The sequence below is a fragment of the Capricornis sumatraensis genome, chromosome 11 (assembly GCF_032405125.1).
Source record: "Capricornis sumatraensis isolate serow.1 chromosome 11, serow.2, whole genome shotgun sequence".
In the NCBI taxonomy this organism is placed as follows: domain Eukaryota; kingdom Metazoa; phylum Chordata; class Mammalia; order Artiodactyla; family Bovidae; genus Capricornis; species Capricornis sumatraensis.
Window position 1 is genome coordinate 27,410,336 of NC_091079.1, and position 19,426 is coordinate 27,429,761.

Sequence of the window (19,426 nt, forward strand, 5' to 3'; positions counted from 1 at the left end):
GCAAAGGTCCTGGGGCAGGGCATGTGCTTACTGTACCTCGCACCCTTGGCATCTGATGGTCTGGGTGTTTGCCTTCCCACCTTCCCAGCAACACAGCTCCTAATCGTCACCATTATTCCCTCCATCCATCACCTCCACGCGTCTAGGGCTGTGGCAGGGAGTAGCTGTTGCATGGTAAGAAAAATCAGACAGAACTGACTGGAGCCGAGGGAAGGTGCGACTATAACAAGAAATTGCTGGTCTCATCCCTTCATCTTCTGTGCACAGTTCACTCCTGGGTGGCTTCTCTAGTGCCTCAGTCAGTAAAGAATCCGCCTGCCATGCAGGGACAGGAGTTCAACCCCTGGGTGGGGAAGATCCCCTGGAGCAGGGCATGGCAAGCCACTCCAGTATGCTTGCCTGGAGAATCCCCATGGACAGAGGAGCCTGGTGGGCTGCAGTCCCTGAGTCTGACACCACTGAGCTACGAAGCACAGTGCACAGTGCTCTTGGGTGACACTTGAAATAGTTTCACCTTCTTGCTTTGCATTTATCCTCATAATGCATGTTTGAACCAAGACTGAGTTTTCAGCGTGCTGTGGTGCACTAGTTCAAGCTCATCTTTCCAAGCAGGGCAGGAACCTGGACCCCAAAATCACAGGAACAGAGCAAGAAAGTAGGCTGGGGCTGCACTGCTGACCTCAAGCTGAGCACAGGAGAGGAGGTTCCAGCGCACGGAGCTAGGCCCGGGGTGGGGGTGGGGGCGGGGGCCTGGCCATTAGCGGGCTGTGATCTTGAGCAGACCCTGTGCCCTCCGGGCTCCGTTTCCTGTGCATCCTTGTTGGTGCTGATGCTTGTCTAGCTCCTTCCGGAGCAGCTCACAGCCCGGGTGTGCCGGAAGGGACATGCTTTGGGAATGAGGGACACCAGCTTCTAATCTCCTTGCTGCTACCACATTTACCACCTTGGACAGATCACATCCTCTCCTAGAGCCTTCGTGTCTGCACCTGGGGGGAAGAAAAAGTGGAGAGGCCTGATCCTCCTTGTGATCCTCTGCGATCTTGAAATGCCACGAGCCTTTGCCTCCAAGGCAGGCAGCAGCCCAGCCCAGGGACAGAGCCTTCTAGCAGCGCCCCTTTGATTCTGTAGACCTGGAGCTCTCAGCGGAGAGGTGCCCAGTGAAGAGGGCACGACCTTGGCCATCCTGCCTGAGGCATTCAGATTGGAGCTTCAGATAGTCCTCACCTCCCCCTGATCTGAGACCTGGGGCTGCAGAGCCAGAAACTCATTTACCGGAGCAGAGGAATATGTCTGTTTCTTCAGGGCCCAAAAGGACTTATTAAGTCTTCCATGAACTGAATTTCATTCAGCTGGAAAAAGAATTATCAGAGAGCAGTTCCGCCTGGTTAGTTGAACGTTTCTCATAAGAAAGGGTCAAAAAGCTCCTGTACCATGAGGCTCAGCCCTCCCTGCTTCCTCCGCAGGGAGCAGGCAGCCTCGTGGTCGACCAGCAAGCCCATCCACGTCACTGGGCTAATGACCTGTCCATCTGCCCATAACAGGCCCCCATGAGGGGCCAGGGCCCAGGGCACCAGAGACACAGCCTGTGCATTCAGAGCACTTAAGGCTCAGTCTGACAGTTTTCTACATCTGGTCGAACTCTAGAGAGTCTGTGACTGAGTTCACTCTCAAGGTCACAAAAATGTGAACATTCAGAAACTTTCACTTTTTTATGTTTTCTGTTATCCACAATGTTTACTCCAAATTCATTGGCGCAACACATCCTTTGTTTACTAACTAAAGCTAATGTCTGCCTCTCCTTTAATCAGTGCAAATTTTCTTCTGGTCCATTCCATTCCATCCAGTGCATCCTAGCCTCATGTGAATTCTGGGGAAAAGGAGGGGCAAGGGCACCAGGGAAGTTCCTGGGAAAGTGGCGCTGGAGACATGGAATTCACCAGCCGGGAGGGGACAGGAAACAGCCACTCCATCAACAAGGGATTTGGGCCGATAGCAAAATACTTTAAGATATGGAAAGTAAGCTCTGGGGTTTGATTTATTCCACTTACAAGCTAATGGGTGTATGGTCTGGGGTTTGATTTATTCCACTTATGAGCTAATAGCTAACTTGTTAGTGTTTTGGGGATGTTGGCAGAACACAGAGGAGTCCTAGGTCAGAGATAAGAGACTTGTGAAGTGGGGGAGACCCTACTCCTTTCATGCCTGGAGCCTCATCTCAGAATGGGTTCTTCTGTACAGTCAAAGCTGTGGTTTCTCCAGTAGTCATGTATGGATGTGAGAGTTGGATCATAAAGAAGGTTGAGCACCAAAGAATTGGTGCTTTCAAATTGTGGTGTTGGAGAAGACTCTGAAGAGTCCCTTGGACTGCAAGGAGATCCAACCAGTCAATCCTATAGGAAATCAGTCCTGAATATTCGTTGGAAGAACTGATGCTGAAGCTGAGACTCCAGTACTTTGGCTGCCACCTGATGCGAAGAACTGACTCCTTGGAAAAGACCCCAATGCTGGGAAAGATTGAAGGCAGGACGAGGAGACGACAGAGGACGAGATGGTTGGATGGCATCATCAACTCAATGGACATGAATTTGAACAAACTGGGAGATGGTGAAGGACAGAGGAGTCTGGCATGTTGCAGTCCCTGGGGTCACGGAGAGTGGGACACAACTTAGCGACTGAACAATAACAGCAACATAACTTAGTCAATAATTTCAGAGGTTGAGTTCAGGAAACAAAAGGGAGTGAAGGTTCTTGGTACCATTTCCTAGGTCATAGCTTATCAGTAGGCACTTATTCTCTACATCTGTTATCTACCTATAAAATAGGAAGGAAATAAGCACCTAGGCATATACATTGAATCAGAAGACCATGTGCTTATTATTTGCATTAATGTGAGGAAGCAAACTCACCCTGATAATTCAGCCTTCTAGGTTTTGGATTATTTCTTTCTTAACTGAAATTGAAATTGTTTGAGTTGCAGCTCTAGTTCACAGCACACATGCAGACACTTATGTAGAATTCACCTGCCAGGATCTTCCCTGATAAAGATGCTGGTCATTCACTGGGAGAAGGGAGGACGTGAAGGTAAACAGGGTCAGGTTCCCAGAGAGCAAAAGAATAGAGCAAGAGAGAAAACAGCTAAGGCAGCGCCTCTTCAGATCTTGCCCCAGTGGATGGAAAAAAAAAAAAAAAAAAGCATCATCAATAGTCCATCTAAGAAAGAAATGGAAAATTTTATTTGAGCCAACCTGAGGATCACATGTTGGCTTAAAACTCAACATTCAAAAAACTAAGATCATGGCATCTGGTCCCATCACTTCATGGCAAATAGATAGGAAACAATGGAAATAGTGAGAGACTTTATTTTTGGGGGGCTCCAAAATTACTGCAGATGGTAACTGCAGCCATGAAATTAAAAGACGCTTGCTCCTTGGAAGAAAAGCTAGGACCAACCTAGACTACATATTGAAAAGCAGAGATATTACTTTGCCGACAAAGGTCCATCTAGTCAAAACTATGGTTTCTCCAGTAGTCATGTATGGATGTGAGAGTCGGACCATAAAGAAAGCTGAGAGCTGAAGAATTGAAGGTTTTGAACTGTGATGTTGGAGAAGACTCTTGAGAGTCCCTTGGATTGCAAGGAGATCCATCCAATCTGTCCTAAAGGAGATCAGTCCTGGGTGTTCTTTGGAAGGACTGATGTTGAAGCTGAAACTTCAATACTTTGGCCACCTGATGTGAAGAACTGACTCTTCTTCAACACAACTGAAGCGACTTAGCACGGCAGGAGGATCATAACCCAGGAGACAGTCTTTCAGAAAACTCGGAGGACTATTCCTCATGTTAGAAGTCAGAGCACAGTTATACACATTTTAGAGACAAAAAGTTCTACGTCAGATGACATGTTATGGACAGTTTACACAATCCAGATCTACACATCCAAAGCAAGCGATGGGTTATGGGTCTTCGTGAACCCTCACAAGATTAAGAAGAAAGGTTATCTCCTGAGGAATCTGGTGGCCCTTGATGAGATGAAGGAGAAATCTTCTAAGGAAGTGAAAGAAGGTGAAAGTGTTGTCGCTCAGTTGTGTGTGACTCTTTTCAACCCCATGGACTGTAGCCTGCCAGACTCTATCCATGGGATTCTCCAGGCAAGAATCCTGGAGTGGGTTGCCGTTTGCTTCTCCAGAGGATCTTCCCGCCCCAGGGGTTGAACTCAGGTCTCCTGCACGGCAGGCAGATTCTTCACCCCCTGAGCCATCAGGACCTCCCATCTTTTAAGCAGATCTGGTCAATACAGATGCGAACACACACACTAAAATGAGTGTTAGTTAGGCTTCCCTGGTGGCTCAGATGGTGAAGAATCTGCCTGCAATGCGGGAGACCTGGGTTCAATCCCCGGGTTAGGAAGATGGTCTGGTTAATAGGGACACACAATCCACACTATAATGGAAGGAGCAGGCCCACATGGACAAAGATAACCTTTGTGTTTAAATTTTTCTCCAGAGGAAAATTTTCTTGTCTTGCCGTAAAACAGGCTTGATTTCGTTATCCATCACTCTTAGCCTGTATTGTATATCTGGGGAGGGCTGTAGTTACCCCAGTGTCCCTCCCACAAACTCCACTGGTCCCTGTGTCAGCTCAGGATACTCAAACACAAGGATGTGCATTGCCCCATGGCTGGGTGAGGTCTCCCAGCTGGCAGAATAGAAGCGCTGGGACTCTCGGATGGAGACCCTGCCTGGTGTCAGGTACGCTCCACCAGACCCCAAGACAGGCCTGGACCCGCCACCCAGCCAGCCTCTGAGACCTCAGGGCAGCAGCCAACCTCTTTAAAGCCTGCTTCTCACCATGGCATTTCAGGAAAAGATGAAAGGAAGTCTGTGCTTTAAAGCAAATTAGGCAGAACGAGAGGGTTTCAAAGTGCCACGCTCCCCAAGTGGGAGGCTCTTTGATGGGCAACCGGGGACAGACCCTGCAGTCTCCCGCCCTCAGCCTGGGGAGCTGGAGCAGAACGGCTTTGTCCCCAAGCACCTGTGGCCACAAGGGGAGTGTTCACCATCCGGGAGGGGGTGGTCAGCGTAGCTCACTCTTTCCTGCCTTTCTGCTTGACTTGCCTCCCCCACTGCAGAGGACGGGTAGTAGCTGTGAGCACTTTGTAGGGAGGAGTGGGAATGGGAGTAGGGCTGAGTGGGTGTGTGACCTTCCAGGCAGCATGGATGCACCCACGGTAGGGGTGTTGGGCTCCAGCTAGCACTCCAGTTGTGAGAGCAGCTCAGGCTGGGGGGTAGACGCTTAGGTGCAGAGCTCAGGCTCTTGAATCCTAGATCACCTTTTAGCGTCCCTCTTTCCACATGTACAGCCTTGGGCCAAATGGCTTAACCTCCCTGAGCCTCCATTTTCCTTATCTGTAAAATGGGCATATTAATAGGTTCAGTAAGTTCACAGGAAGAAAGCTAGCTCTTCGACCAATCCTGAGAGGTACACTCAGCACACAGTCAGGGCACAAGGTACGTCTGCTCTTAACAGGCTCTGTACAGAGGAGGAGTCAGATAGGCTACTGGCCCCTGTGGAGGTCACAGCTCGTCTCTGTCTCATTTCCAGGCTTGGGTTTTTACGGTTCCGATTCTGCACACAAAGGATCACTGTAGTCAGGGTGGCTCGTCACATAGCTAATCATGCTTTGGAACTTCAGCCCTCTGTCCTCTTTCTGCTTCTCTCACAGGAAACAGAAATTGGCCTGAGTTCTCTGTCTCCATCCCCTGCTTGCCCAATGGCTGACCATGATCGTGTGCTTTAACTGCTTGAGCCCCTTTGGTCAAATAAGGCCTTGGACAATGAGCACTTACTATCAGTAGATGGCATTCATTAATTACAGACAGTGAGATACAAGGCCAAGGGGCCAAAACTCCAGCAGCGGGAGAGGGCCACCTGGCTGTGGGCGTCCTTCACATCTCCCAAGGGGGATTAAGATGCAGGGCAGGGCCTCCCACAGGCACGGCAGCCTCAGGAAGGCTCTGACCCTCGGTTGCATCTCAGGCTCATCCCTGGCCAGGTGCCCTTGAACAAGAGCCCTCAGCCTTGACCTTGACAGAGGCAGCATCACCCCCTCACGGCCTGGGAGAGGCGCCCAGCTTGGTGCCTGACGCACAGCTGTGGATGTTAGAGACAGGTCCCCTGCCCCTTCCCTGACACACACACCAGCACTGGTTTCTCTGGGACTCACCAGCTGTGGGAGCAAATGGGGAATACTCACTTGGGGATCCCCCTCTCCCGTGGCTCCAAGCCTCCCTGCTGCTCCCGGCTCCGAGGACTCCTGCCACGCCCTCCACGTGCGCAGGTCGTTCCTGGTCTCTCTGCTCTTGCCCGGCTCGCTGGGCCTCTGCTGCCCACAAGCTGCCTGATCTCAGCCACCCCGGGAGCTCGCTGCAGCCCCTGACACCATCCTTGCGCATCTGCTCAGACAGCTTTGCTCTCAGTCCTCCCCGTGGACAACTGCACAGCCCTACATCAAGGGGGCAAGGTGTCCCTCCTTCCCAAGTTCAGGACTTGGGAGGGGGCCCCACATGGGTGACTTGGGCCCAAAGCGCTGCGGGGTTGAATACACAGAGCAGCCCCTCCTCTCTTCCCAAACGGGGCTTGGCCAGGGGTGGGGAGCTGGGCCAGTTCTATCCCAGTCACCCCACTGGACACCATGACAGTCCTCCGACCCTTGACTTCCAGGGATGGTTTGTGCCAGACATGTGCTTTTCTGGGGCTCCTGCCCACCCCAGAACACAGGTGGGTGCTGGACCCCTTGCCTCTTTGGCCGCTGGGTTTATCCTGCAATCTGAACCCCCATTCTGGGCGTCACCAGAGATCAATCCCCTCAACCCCCTTCAGGAGCTGATTGGATGCCCCTTGTTAATCATTAGAATTCAGATCTCCCCTTGAAGTCAGGGGGCCTGGGAGGAAGTCAGGGAACCCCCAGCTCTTTAGAACCAAGGGCAGACCCCCAAGATGAGGGTGTGGTGGGGGCTTCACCCTTCAGAATCGCCTTTCCTTTGTCGTGACTTCTCTGCCACCCAAATCAGGGAAACCCCTCTTTCTTCTGGGACCTGGTGTCTGCCTGGAGGTGCCTACACAGGGCAACTCCTGAGATTCCTGACCACGTTACACACTTTGGATATTGTGTGCATGTCTTTGGACTCTGATTTGAGCATCCCTCAGTCTACACACATAAGGAGATTTGTGGATTTAAATTCCCTTTTGTGCAGCTCAAAGCATGAAAATTGATCTAGCTCCTTCTCATATGACCCTAATCCTGGTTAATCGTGTTTCTCACGGGTGCTTCTCCAAACTGCCTGCTCTGAAGTCCAGCTGGTGCGTCCAGGACCCTCTGCTTTGTCCTCCAGCTCCCCAACACAGGAGCAAGCAAGAGGTACTAGGGTGAAGAGAATTCACAAGTCCTAGAGAGGATTCCCTCAACCTGCCGCACTTCTTGGGTGTGCAGGAAATGGGCAAAGTCATTGCAGGAAGGAATGGAGAAAAGTGAAGTCCCCCAAAACGGGCTTCCCAACGCACCAAGATGGAGGCAGGGCTGCTCTCCAGACTCCAGGGGGTGCGGTGTGCACACCGTCCAGTCCAGGCTCCACGTGCTGGTTGTGTGGATGCCTTCTGCTGCTCACAGACCATCGCTGGCTCCCCACTGCCTTCATCCCAAAGTCTGCATTCCTACAGACTTCCATCACTGGGCCCCCGCCTACCACAGTCACTCCTAAGGGTACCCCGTTTTCCAGAACTGTGCCCCCCATCACCACCAACTCACTGTTTGGAAACCACCTGATTTCCGCCACTTCTCCGATCGCCTCCATCAGCCCCAGGGCCCCTGCTGTGTTCAAGGTCCAGCTCCATGCCCACCTCATCCACAGAAGCTGTGTCCCTCCTCCCTTCGGTTGTTACCAACCTGCTGCTTCCAAATCCCTGGGGACCTTGGGATTTTCTCCTTCGTGATGCTGGCCCCTCATGGGCTGCTGCCCAGGCGGGCTTCACTATCTAGCAGTGAAGACAGGTGGTGGTGCTCCGTGAGGTGTTACAGGTGTCCTCACGTGCCCAGGTGAGAAGCCAGGAGGGTGGCATTGAAGAGCTCCTCCATGGTCATGTGACCGCAGCTCTGCCCTGTACCAAGGAGGTGATGATAATACTACCTTCCGCAGACGACTTGTGACTGTCTCGCTCACACCTGGGCTGGTTCCTAAGAAGCCACATGTCTTTGAAGGGTGTCCACCCTGGAGAGCCTCTAGGTGCCTTGCCAGGTGTCCAGCAAAGAAAGTGTCAGATACTGACACAGCTGGATGGGTGGGTTGTGTGAATAGACGGGGAGATAGGATGAAAGTCACTCCCCGTGGCCACCAGAGCTGGTTAGGGATGTTCTATGAGCCTTGTTGTTGTTCAGTCGCTCAGTCGTGTCCGACTCTTTGTGACCCCATGGACTGCAGCACGCTACGCTTCCTTGTCCTCCCCCATCTCCCAGAGCTTGCCCAAACTCCTGCCCATTGAGTCAGTGATGCCATCCAGCCATCTCATCCTCTGTCACCCCTTCTCCTCCTGCCTTCAATCTTTGCCAGCATGGGGTCTCTTCCGACGAGTCGGCTTTTTGCATCAGGTGGCAAAAGTACTGGACCGTCAGCTTCAGCACCAGTCCTTCCAATGAGTATTCAGGGTTGATTTCCTTTAGGATGGACTGGTTTGATCTCCTTCAGTCTAAGGGACTGAGTCTTCTCTAACACCACAGCTCAAAAGCCTTGGTCCACAGGAAAAACAATGAAGATTCTGTCTGATACCTGGATAGTTAAGTCCAGCAGAAGTCAGAGAGTTGACGAGTGGGAGACAGCCGGTGAATCGTTCACAGACAGGGCCTCAGGAGTGGGTGGGGTCAAATCCCAGGCACCACCCGGAGCAGTCAAGGGCTAAAGGGGCCTGGGCCTGTGACTCACCTGTTATCCAGCAGGAGGCAGCGTTGGGAGGAAGCTGGTGGGTGTTACCCCGGGAGCCTGGAGGCAGGGCTTGTTAGGGTGCCCCCTGGTGGAACCTGGAATCTGGTGAGCCTGGAGCCTGCATGGCACCCACAGGGACGCCCATCCCAGTGCTGTCCCTGCCCCGGGCTGTCTCATTGGCCGGAGGAGGGCAGGGAGGCTTCTTGATGGGTGAGTCCCGGGCAGCGTTGGGAGCAGCGTTGGGAGGATTCCAGAAAGAGCCTGAGCCAACTTCCTGAAAAGCCCTCCGAGCTGCCGTGGCTGTTCTTGAAGCAGCTGTTTCTCTGGGGAGAGAAAGGGTAGGGGCGGGGCTCCATGGGGGGCGGGGCTCCCTGCGGACCACACCTCCAGGGGATGATCTTTGCAGGATGTACAGGGTCCATCCAGAGTGGGCCATCCAGGGCAGGTGAATGCCAGCGTGATTCTCAAGGGCGTGGGTGTGGCCTCTGGGGATGAAAACCCATGGGGTGTTTCTCATCCTGGGGCTGAAGAGGACTGAGACCCGCAAACAGAGCCATCGCATGAAGAGGGCCATTGACAGGAGCCAGAGGCCGCCAGGTCTTGGCTGCCCCACGGGGGTCGGGAGGGGCCAGAGCCGTAAGCGTCTGGCCTCAGCCCCCATCCTCCTTTCAGTCTCCTGTCTGTGCCCGCACGGCCCAGAGCCAACCAGCATAGGAACTCACGGGTGGGGCCCCAGGGCAGCCCTGGGCACAGAGCAGAGTGCCAGGAGTGGAGGTAAGGAAAGCCAAGGTACCCAGCTCACCACCCGAGCCCCTGGGAGGCCGGGCCACACAGCTTTGACCCTTCCAGAAACCCAGGACCGGCCGGGCAGGGGCGGTGCTGCGCGTGGGAGGTGCCCTGCGGGTGCCCCAACCCAGAAGACTTTGGCAAGTCGGGACCCTCCAGAGCCTGACCTCCCCTCTGCTGCAAAGCCTGCAGAGACTTCCCCTGGCCCCTGGTATGTGGCTCCAGCCCTTGCCTGACCCACCCCCACCCCTACCCCATCTTGCATCTTCCTCTCTGGGTTTCTGCTCAGCTTGACCGTTTCTCTCAGTTCCTGCCAACCCACCTGCTTTCCTGACAGGCCTTTGCACCTGCAGCTTCCTTTGCCCGGAGGCCCCTGTCCTCTCTGCCCAGTTACTGGCCCATCCTGTGGTCCTCTGGCCGTTATCACTTTCTTAGGGGACCCCCGACTCATCCCTGGCTCTCTCTTCGATCACACGAAGCAAAGGGTAACAGATGGTTCTCCAGAGGAAAAAATCCAATACAATAGATGTGTGTGTATATTGAGAGATTCAATTTTAGGAATTGGCTCATGCCATGTGGGTGGGCGGTGGCGGGGGGCATGGGGTTCCCTGGTGGCTCAGTGGTAAAGAACCTGCCTGCCAAAGCAGGAGATGTGGGTTTGATCCATGGGTTGGGAAGATGCCCTGGAGAGGGAAATAGCAACCCACTCCAGTATTCTTGCTGGGAAATCCCATGGATAGTGGTGCCTGGCGGGTTATAATCCATGGGGTCGCAAAGAGTCAGACGTGATTTAGCGACTGAAAAACAACAACATGCAACGCGGGGCTGGCAGATTCAAAATCTGCGTGGCAGACCTACAGCCTGGAGACTTAGGCAGGAGTTGATGATGTAGTTGTGGCTGATGTTGCAGCCGTAAGTGTGAACTCTATATGGCCAGCTGGCAGGCTGGCAAGTCAGGCAGGATTTCTGTGTTACTTATCACAGCCTGTTTGCTCTCCCTGAGACCATCTCTCAGGCCTCACCTCACTCAAGCTGGGTTGCTCTTGGATGATGTTTTCTGGAGCGATCTGGGTCTGGCTGCAGCCAAGGCTGGTCCTTCTTGAGCCAGGGGAGAGAGAGACATACACAGAGCTAGTCTAGGTCCAGGCTGGGCCACATGAGCCTGGCTGCCAACTTTGTGTGTGACTCAGAGGGTGGGGCTGGCTGGGAGATGCTGACCAGGGAGGAAGCAAAAGCTGGGAGAGGAGAGGTCACATCTGCCCTCTGCCAGGCCCCGAACTGGCTGCACGCAGATCCTCATGTCGCCGCTGTGGCGTGGTCACTGTCGGTCTCCCTCAGCTCGGACGTTACGAGGGGCTCAGGGCGGGGCCCCCACCTGCTGCACTCCCCCTCTTCCAGTACCCCAGCTCCTTGGGATTCTGTCCCTTGACAGCTGTGGGCCTCTGTTCCCACCTCTGAAAGATGGAGCTGGTACCCAGCCCTAGAGCTGTGACTGTCCAGTACTGTGGGTAAACAGGGTCTGCAAAGGGACAGCCTCCATGAGCAGGCGATGTGCCCTGATGACGGATTAATCAGTGCCTGATGCGGCCCCCTCAGCCCCTGCCGGCTCCTTTTCCTGTCCATCCCAGCCCGTGACGCTCTCCACCCTCCTGCCTCCGGCAGGTGTGGAAACAGCCACGCCAGGGCAGCTGCGTGAACAGAGCGGGTTCCTTCTAAGGATCCAGGCAGTCTTAGAGTCAGGCGCCTGCTCCCCTCTCGGCTCTGGACTTTGCCATGTGTTGTTGGACGCATCGCTTCCCCTTTCTGAGCTCAGTCTCGGCGTCTGTTCAGTGAAGTGGGCAGAAAGGAGAGGGCTGGGTGGGGGTGTTAGATGGTGTTCCTTGCGGGAAACCAGAAGCCGCTGGAGGATGTCAGAAGTCAAGCCCAGCATTCAGGGAGTGCTCACTGTGTGCTGGGCGCAGACCCCTGAGCTCTGCCTGCACTGATTGGAGCCTTTCTCAGCCCAGCCCCATGAGGCGTGTGTGAAGTGTAACGCAAAATGGAAGTCGCTCAGTCGTGTCCGACTGTGACCCCGTGGTCACATGGACCCTGTAACCCGCCAGGCTCCTCTGTCCATGGGATTCTCCAGGCCAGAATACTGGAGTGGGTAGCCTTTCCCTTTTCCAAGGGATCTTCTTAACCCAGGGATCGAACCCAGGTCTCCCACATTGCAGGCGGACTCTACCAGCTGAGCCACAAGGGAAGCCCGTGAGGTGGGCACCGCCTTATCCCCAGGTGATGATGAAGCTTCACTGAGGCAGAAGCTTCAGAAGGATTTGGTTCAGAGGATCTGGGGCTTAGACAGTCATTGGAAAGGTGATGGGAGCCGTGCCCTCAGGTATATCAGTCCTGATGCTGAAGGCTGGAGCCCAGAGGCCAGGAAGCCACAAGAAGCCATCACAGGGATTCCCTGGTGCTCCTGTGGTTAAGAATCCACCTGCCAGTGAAGGGAATATGGGTTCGATCCCTGCTCCAGGAGGATCCCACATACCAAGGGGCAGCTAAGTCCATGCACCAGAACTCCTGAGCCCGCTCCCTAGGGCCCCTGCTCTGCAACAAGAGAAGGCACACAAGGGGAAATGTGTGCACCATGACAAAATGTAACCCCTGCTCGCCACAACTAGAGAAAGCCGGAGCACAGCAATGAAGACCCAGCACGGCCAAAAATCAGATAAAATTTTAAAAGTAACTCTCAAAAAAAAAAAAAAAAAAAGATGCCAGCTCAGAGTGTGGAGATGCCCTGCAAACTGGAAGGTGGAGGGAGACAGAGGGGTTGGTCCACAGAGCAGCCTCCACCCCCACAGGAAGGAGGACAAGCCTACCTCCATGCTGATTATCCATTATTGCAGAGCCCCCTGGTCAGGGGAAGCTGGGAAGTGTCATCTCTAACCTTCCAGCCCCTACAATGCAGAGGAGAGAGCAGAGACAGAATCCCCAGCCCAGAAGATGCTAGCCGGCAGGGACCGTGCAAGCAGGAAGAATCAGGATGCCCTAAAAGCCCTCACGTTGCACAGAGGTTAACGCTCCAACAGTTAACCCTTTGAAGAGAGAAGGGCCCCGTGAATGACCACAGATACCCATTACACTCTAGCCCATGCATCGCTCTGGGACCCTCCTCCCTGCAGATCCTCAGAGGTCCTGGCCAGCAGAGCAGGAAGAAGTGAAGGGCTGGTTGTCCCATCCCTCAACACATGGAAGCAGCTAATGAAGCGAGTCGGAATCATCATTTTCCTCATTCCCCTAGTTTGTCCTTTCATGCCTGATTTCACTCAGTCTTTTAAATAACCCCGCCAGTAAGGCAAGCCAGGGAATCTGTTGGGCTTTTTACAGATAAGAAACCTGAAACTCAGGGAGGGAAGAGAACTGACATTTATAAGGAGCCTGCTCTGTGCCCTCAAACCAAGCTGCTCGCTTTTGTGCAAACCCCTTTATCCCACGGCAGCCCTGCCTTCAGGCGTTACAAGCCTCGCTGTGGGCTTCCCCGGTAGCTCAGGGGTAAAGAATCTGCCTGCAGTGCAGGAGATGCGGGTTCGATCCCTGTGTGAGGAAATTGCCCTGGAGGAGGACATGGCAGCCCACTCCAGTGTTCTTGCCTAGAGAATTCCGTGGACTGAGGAGCCTGGCGGGCTACAGCCCATGGGGTCACAAAGAGTCAGACATAACTGAAATCAGTGAGCACGCACACAGTCCCACTTTGTGGATTCAGAAACCAAGTGTCTGAGAGCTGCAGTGCCTTACCCCTGAGAACAGAACTGGGGATAGGAAGAGTTAGGATTGAACCCAGGTATGTCTGGGCCATTTTTTTATTCCAACAACCCACTGGCCGTGATCCACTGGGACAGAACCAGAACAGATGGATTCCAAGTGTCCTGTGGCCAGCGGCTCCAGAAGACAAGCAGAGAGAAGCAGCTCAGTGTTGAGCACTCTCAAGAGGTGAGGAGTGACCACCAGTAATAATGAAACGAGATGAAAATGGGGTGCAGGACTCCCAGGTCAGCTGAAATGAAGGGGCCTAGAAGCAAAGCAACAGAAACCTCAGGAAGAGGGCCATTATTCTGGACCTTTTTTATTCCTTTCGAGGCATTTGGCAGAATTTAAGTTGCATGGGACTAGAGCCTAAGGAAACAAGCTGAACACAGCAGCTGAGAGATTGAAAAGCTAGACTGAGCTTTTGACAGTCTCACAGTATAGGGGAGAAAGAAACTGGAAGTGAGAGAGTGCATGGAGGAGGCATGCCTCCAAACTCATAGCCCTCCCAGCTTTCCTTTAAGAAGGACTATGTGGCTCAGTGCAGGAGACTCTGGTTGCATCCCTGGTCCTGGAAGATCCCACAGGCTGTAGAGCAACTAAGCCCATGTGTTCAGTCACTCAGCCATGTCTGACTCTTCATGATCCCGTAGACTTAGCCCACCAGACTCCTCTGTCCATGGAATTTTTCAGGCACGGATCCTGGAGTAGGTTTCCATTTCCTACACCAGGGGATCTTCCTGACCCAGGGGTTCCACCTGGGTCTCCTGCACTGGCAGATGGATTCTTCACCACTGAGCCACCAATAAAGTGGCTCAATAGTCCAGTAAAGGTGGAAGCAATTCAAATATCCACGCATGGAAGTCAGTCGCTAAGTTGTGTCTGACTTTGGGACCCCGTGGACTGTAGCCCACTAGGCTCCTCTGTCCTTAGGGATTTCCCAGGTGAGAATACTGATGTGGGTTGCCGTTTCCTTCTCCGTGGGAGAAGCCCCCGTGCCACAACTACTGAGCCTGTGCTCTGGAGCCTGGGAGCTGCAACACTGAAGCCCACAGCAGGCGTGGCCGCTGCAGTGAGAAGGCCGTGCAGCACAGCTAGAGAGTAGCCCCCACTCGCCACAGCTAGAGAAAGAAAGAGAGACTGAAGTCGCTCAGTCGTGTCTCTCTTTGCGACCCCATGGACTGTAGCCCACCAGGCTCCTCCATCCATGGGATTTTCTAGGCAAGAGTACTGGAGTGGGGTGCCGTTGCCTTCTCCAAGGGATCTTCCCGACCCAGGGATCAAACCTGGGTTTCCCGAACTGCAGGCAGACTCACCGTCTGAGCCGCCAGGGGAGCCCACAGCTAGAGGAGAGCCTATCAAAGCAAAGCATAGACCTAGCAGGGCCAAAAATAAAGGAATAAAATATTTTTCTTAAAAGAAGAAAGGCTATTCCTTATAAGTAAGGGCAAGCCAGGAATAACTAGTCGTCATGAAGACTGTGCGGCCTGGTTGTCTGGTCACCAGCTGGGACAGGGGGCATGTGTCTGTGCTCTGCCTGCCTCCAGGGGCAAACAGACTCCTTCCTGTCTAAGGCCCGCCTTGTCCTCAGCTGCTACACTTCCGGCCCGCGCTCTGTCCACTGTTAACCAGGCATGCTAGGAGACAGAACCAAATGACCAAAGAGAGAGAAGGAGAGAAAACAGACAACAGAAATAGACCCTCATCTCCTCCAGATGTCACCAGGGCAAGACATGGTTTTAAAATAACCGTGATGGATCATTTCAGGCAGACAGGCAACAAGGTGCAGATTTTCACCTGAAAACTGGATCTTATTTAAAATATTACTCAGGTGGCAATTCTAAAACTGAAAAAATTACAGTAACTGAAATAAATGTAGTATATAATTTAAATGGAGTGGACACAGTGGAAGAGAGGATGGACAAGGTAGTATCCATCTCAGGAAGTCAGAAACATGACAGATTTGAAACCAACAGAAATTACAAGAAAAGAAATGAGGGCCGTGAGGGCAGGTCCTGATGAAGTAGAACAGTTAGCTGTGTTTAGGAGGACAGCCCAGCAGGAGGTAGGAGCCTGGAGCAAAGTGCCGGCTTTGCTGGCATCTCGCTGTATGACCTTGGACAAGTCACATGCCTTCTCTGAACCTCGGTTTCTCATTTCAGGGAAACATGTCTGATGTTGTGTCTAAGTTGTGTCTGACTTTGGGACCCTGTGGCTCCTTTGGCTTATTTCACCCAGTTGACTTGAGGATCCCATGGAGGACACTCCTTATCAGAAGTGTGAATATTACCAGCAACCTAGTGTTCACCCGGTCACTTCACCAGCCAACATAGGGCAGGAGGCTATGCAGAGAGCTAGTATGACATCCCAGCCTTGTGAGAGCTACCAGTCACTCAGTCGCATCTGACTCAGTCACTCAGTCGCATCTGACTCTTTGTGACCCCGTGGACTGAAGCCCACCAGGCTCCTTGGCTCATGGGATTCTCCAGACAAGAATACTAGAGTGGGTTGCCATGCCCTCCTCCAGGGGATCTTCCCAAGCGGGAAGTTTAGCAGGCATTAACCAAACATTCACAAACCCAATCTGTCCATTCATTTGGTTTGCCAAGTACTGGAAGCAGTTCTTCTCTTAGTGGCTGGTAATCACCACTATCTCCCTATTGTTCGGGGTGGAGGAGGGGAGGGTAGCTTCATTAGGGACCCTCCTTCAGGGAATCCTTTCTGAGTTCCTGAAGGGGCACTGACTTGTGTCAACTTTGAGGGGTGATCCTGTAGGACCGTGACACGCACCTCCTCTGTGCGTCCCCCAGTGAAGTTCATCAGTCATGTCCAACTCTTCACGACCGTATAGACTGTAGCCCACCAGGCTCCTCTGTCCTCGGGATTCTCTAGCCAAGAATACTGGAGAGGGTTGCATTTCCTTCTCCAGGGGATCTTCCCAACCCGGGGATCGAATCTGGGCCTCCCGCATGGCAGGCAGACGCTTTACCCTCTGAGCCACCGTTCCAAATTATCCATCTTTTCTGTGCACCTCCTCCGTGCGTCCCCCAGAACTCCTGTCCGTGGCTGAGACATGGCTGCCTCTCTGCAGACAGCACTGGGAGCTGGGTCCGCCTCCCCTTCCTTCTCCTCGTCCTTGTTAGGGGAGGCGTAGCCAGCCTTCCTTGCTGTGCACTTGGCTCTGGGAGATCTTTGGCCCGTGGCGCCTTGGCCTCGGTCCCATCTCAGGGGCCCTGGCTGGCGTTCCCCGTGTGTTGCAGGCTGCCTCACTTAATAGAGAACAGAAAGTCACGCATTCTTTGTTTCTTCACTGGGGCAGGGGAGAAGGTGGGGGGGAGGGCTGTTCCTACTTTTCCACGGCAGTTTTGTTCCAGGGCTTTTGAGGGTACCAGCCTGGAAGGGTCTGCTGGTAGGTGGGTTTAGAACCAGCACCCTGGCCTCGGAGATGCAGCTACCAGGATGTACCAGATGAATGGATGGGCGAAGGGTGTCACGGTCCCCCCTGCCTCTGCAGCTGGGCCTTGCCCTCTGTCCCAACACTCATTGCCCCCTCCCTCCACCATCAGGGTAGAATGTTAATACCTCTCTTGGAGCTGGGACATTGTAAGGGACCTAGCTTCTCATTCACAGTTGTATTTGATCAACATGGTTCAGTAATTATCTGTTTCAGTGAAATGATGCCCTTGGCATCAGGATACAGAGTTCATAAGAGCATCATGGGCTCTGCTCATTACAAAGACAAATGTAATGAGACCTTGTGAGTCAGACCCTCCAGTGAGTCTCCATGTTGCTCAGAGACACTCAGTCTTGATCCTGGCTTCTGAATCCTGCACACCCTCCGCCCCACCCACATGCATGCCCCTCTCGGATCCCAGGACACCAGCATCCTCTCTTCCAAAGGTGCTGGGGCCTTGCAGGTGCCTGGGAAGTTCCCACTAAGAAATTTTCATGATGGATCCCTGCCACCCAGCCCAAAGCCTGGCACAGCACAGGGCCCTGGCAAATACGCATTGAGTGAATCAGTTGAATGGATAGATCGTACCTTGGTTGATAGCCTCAAGAAGTGGGCAGAATCTGTGTTGTCAGCTCCATTTTCCAGTTGAAGGGGTGGTTCAGAGAGGGTCAGGCACTTGTTCACAGTCACACAGCAAATGGGGTTGAGCAGCCTGGTGAGAATCGCTGTCTTCAGGCTCAGCCTGTGCTTTTTGGCCCAGCTCTCCCCTCTGACTCAGTGGCTCTTTCCCTTCATCTACGTCTGTGTCCCTTTACACCCTGTGGGTTCCCGATGTCAGGGCCAGGACAATGAGTGGGACTGAGTGTCCATCCTCACGAGCGCCCAGCTCAGGGAGGAGACAGACAAGCACACAGCACAGGCAGAGAGGAGCCGGGATGCAGCGGAAGCCAGGAGAGGCCCCCGCTCAGGCCAGGCGTGGGCAGACCTCCCTCCCAGAGTCAAGGGAGCCAAGCAGGGTGGGGTGGATTTTCTGGATGGTGGGGACGGCCAGGCTGGGTGCCCAGAGGCCAGAACAACTGTGACCTGTGGATCAGTCATGTTGCTTCAAGTTACAAGCAGTCTGCTTTACACAATAAAGGGGATTTATTCTCTGATGTCACTGAAAAGTCAAGGCCCAGGGAGGGTGGCAGCCATGATCAAGTAGGGACTTAACACCGATCGCCTCTTCCAGTGAGGGAGCTAAGTGTCTGGTACAACTCCAGACCTCACATCCAAGCAGCAAACTGGCCAAAGCCAAAGAACGTCTCTTTCCCCCCTCCTCTGCAAAAGTCAGGAGTTTCGCTCCAGATGAATTAGGCTGAGTGCCCATCCCTAGACCAATTACTGCAATAGGAGGGGTGGGAACCCTCTGCCTGCCAAGTTAAATCAGAGTCCGCCCTTGAGGATAAGCAGGTTAATCTGACTCAGATGACAGAGCTGGTTGCTGGACGGAGGAGCAGGGGATGGCTGGAAGGGACGGCTTTGCACACCGTTAGGTTCTCCATACAAGTCACGCTGTGACGACAAGTACAAAGTGGAGCAGAAGGCAAATGGGGAGACCTTGCCCCCTGGGCTGAGGGCTCGAGGAAGCAGTACAACACGTCTTGTCCCCTGGCTATCTCCAGGACAGCGGTGTGGATTTAATCTGATTTTTGAACTGCCCCAGATTATTTCTTCCAGATTCTTTCTACCAGAAAGTAATCAATCTTCCTTTCACTGTCTCTTCCCTGGGGGTGGGGCCAGGGGAGGGGCCCGGAAATCCAGCTGGTTGACAGCCTACACGTTGGGATGGCAAACGTAATTGATCAGATGGATAGAGACAGGGGCATATGCTCAGCAAGGACCAAGGGGAGTCAGGTTCAAGTGCAGAGGTGTGACCACAGCTGTGCTGTGCAGGAACCCAAAAGCCAGGGAGGTGTGGGGACTTGTGTTACGAATCTCTGAGGCGTCCCGGTGTGCTTTCTCTGAATAAATGGCTCCCAGCTTTCTCTGTATCCCTCCAAGTATGGTCATCTGGGGCCCAATTAACGGACAGGGTGTCCATCCAAGGCACACTCCTTCCCTGTTCTTGGTACCCCAGCCCCTCCAGGTGCATGGACTCAGAAGGTCTGGGATCCAGACTCAGATCTCACCTCTTCCTCTCCCCATGACCTTGGGCAAAGCCACTTAATCTCTTTGAATCTCAGTTTCTTCTTTGGATAACTTGGGAGACCCCTATCTGGGTGACAATATACTTTGTTAGTTGAGGAATTAGATATGCATAAATGCACCATCCTTTCTGGCTCTTAGTGGCTCATCCAAGAATATCCATTCATACACAGAAAATGGCAAAGGAAAGTTTGTGTGTGTGTGTGTGCAGTCATGTCTGACTCCTTGTGACCCTGTGGAC

The 19,426-nt window shown here is 53.3% G+C and overlaps 1 protein-coding gene across 5 annotated transcripts in view; it reads left to right on the plus strand.

The window, feature by feature from the left end:
* Positions 1 to 19,426, plus strand: part of ST3GAL1 (ST3 beta-galactoside alpha-2,3-sialyltransferase 1) — an 89,881-nt gene that overhangs the window by 50,561 nt on the left and 19,894 nt on the right. The gene's annotated exons all lie outside the window — the stretch shown is intronic.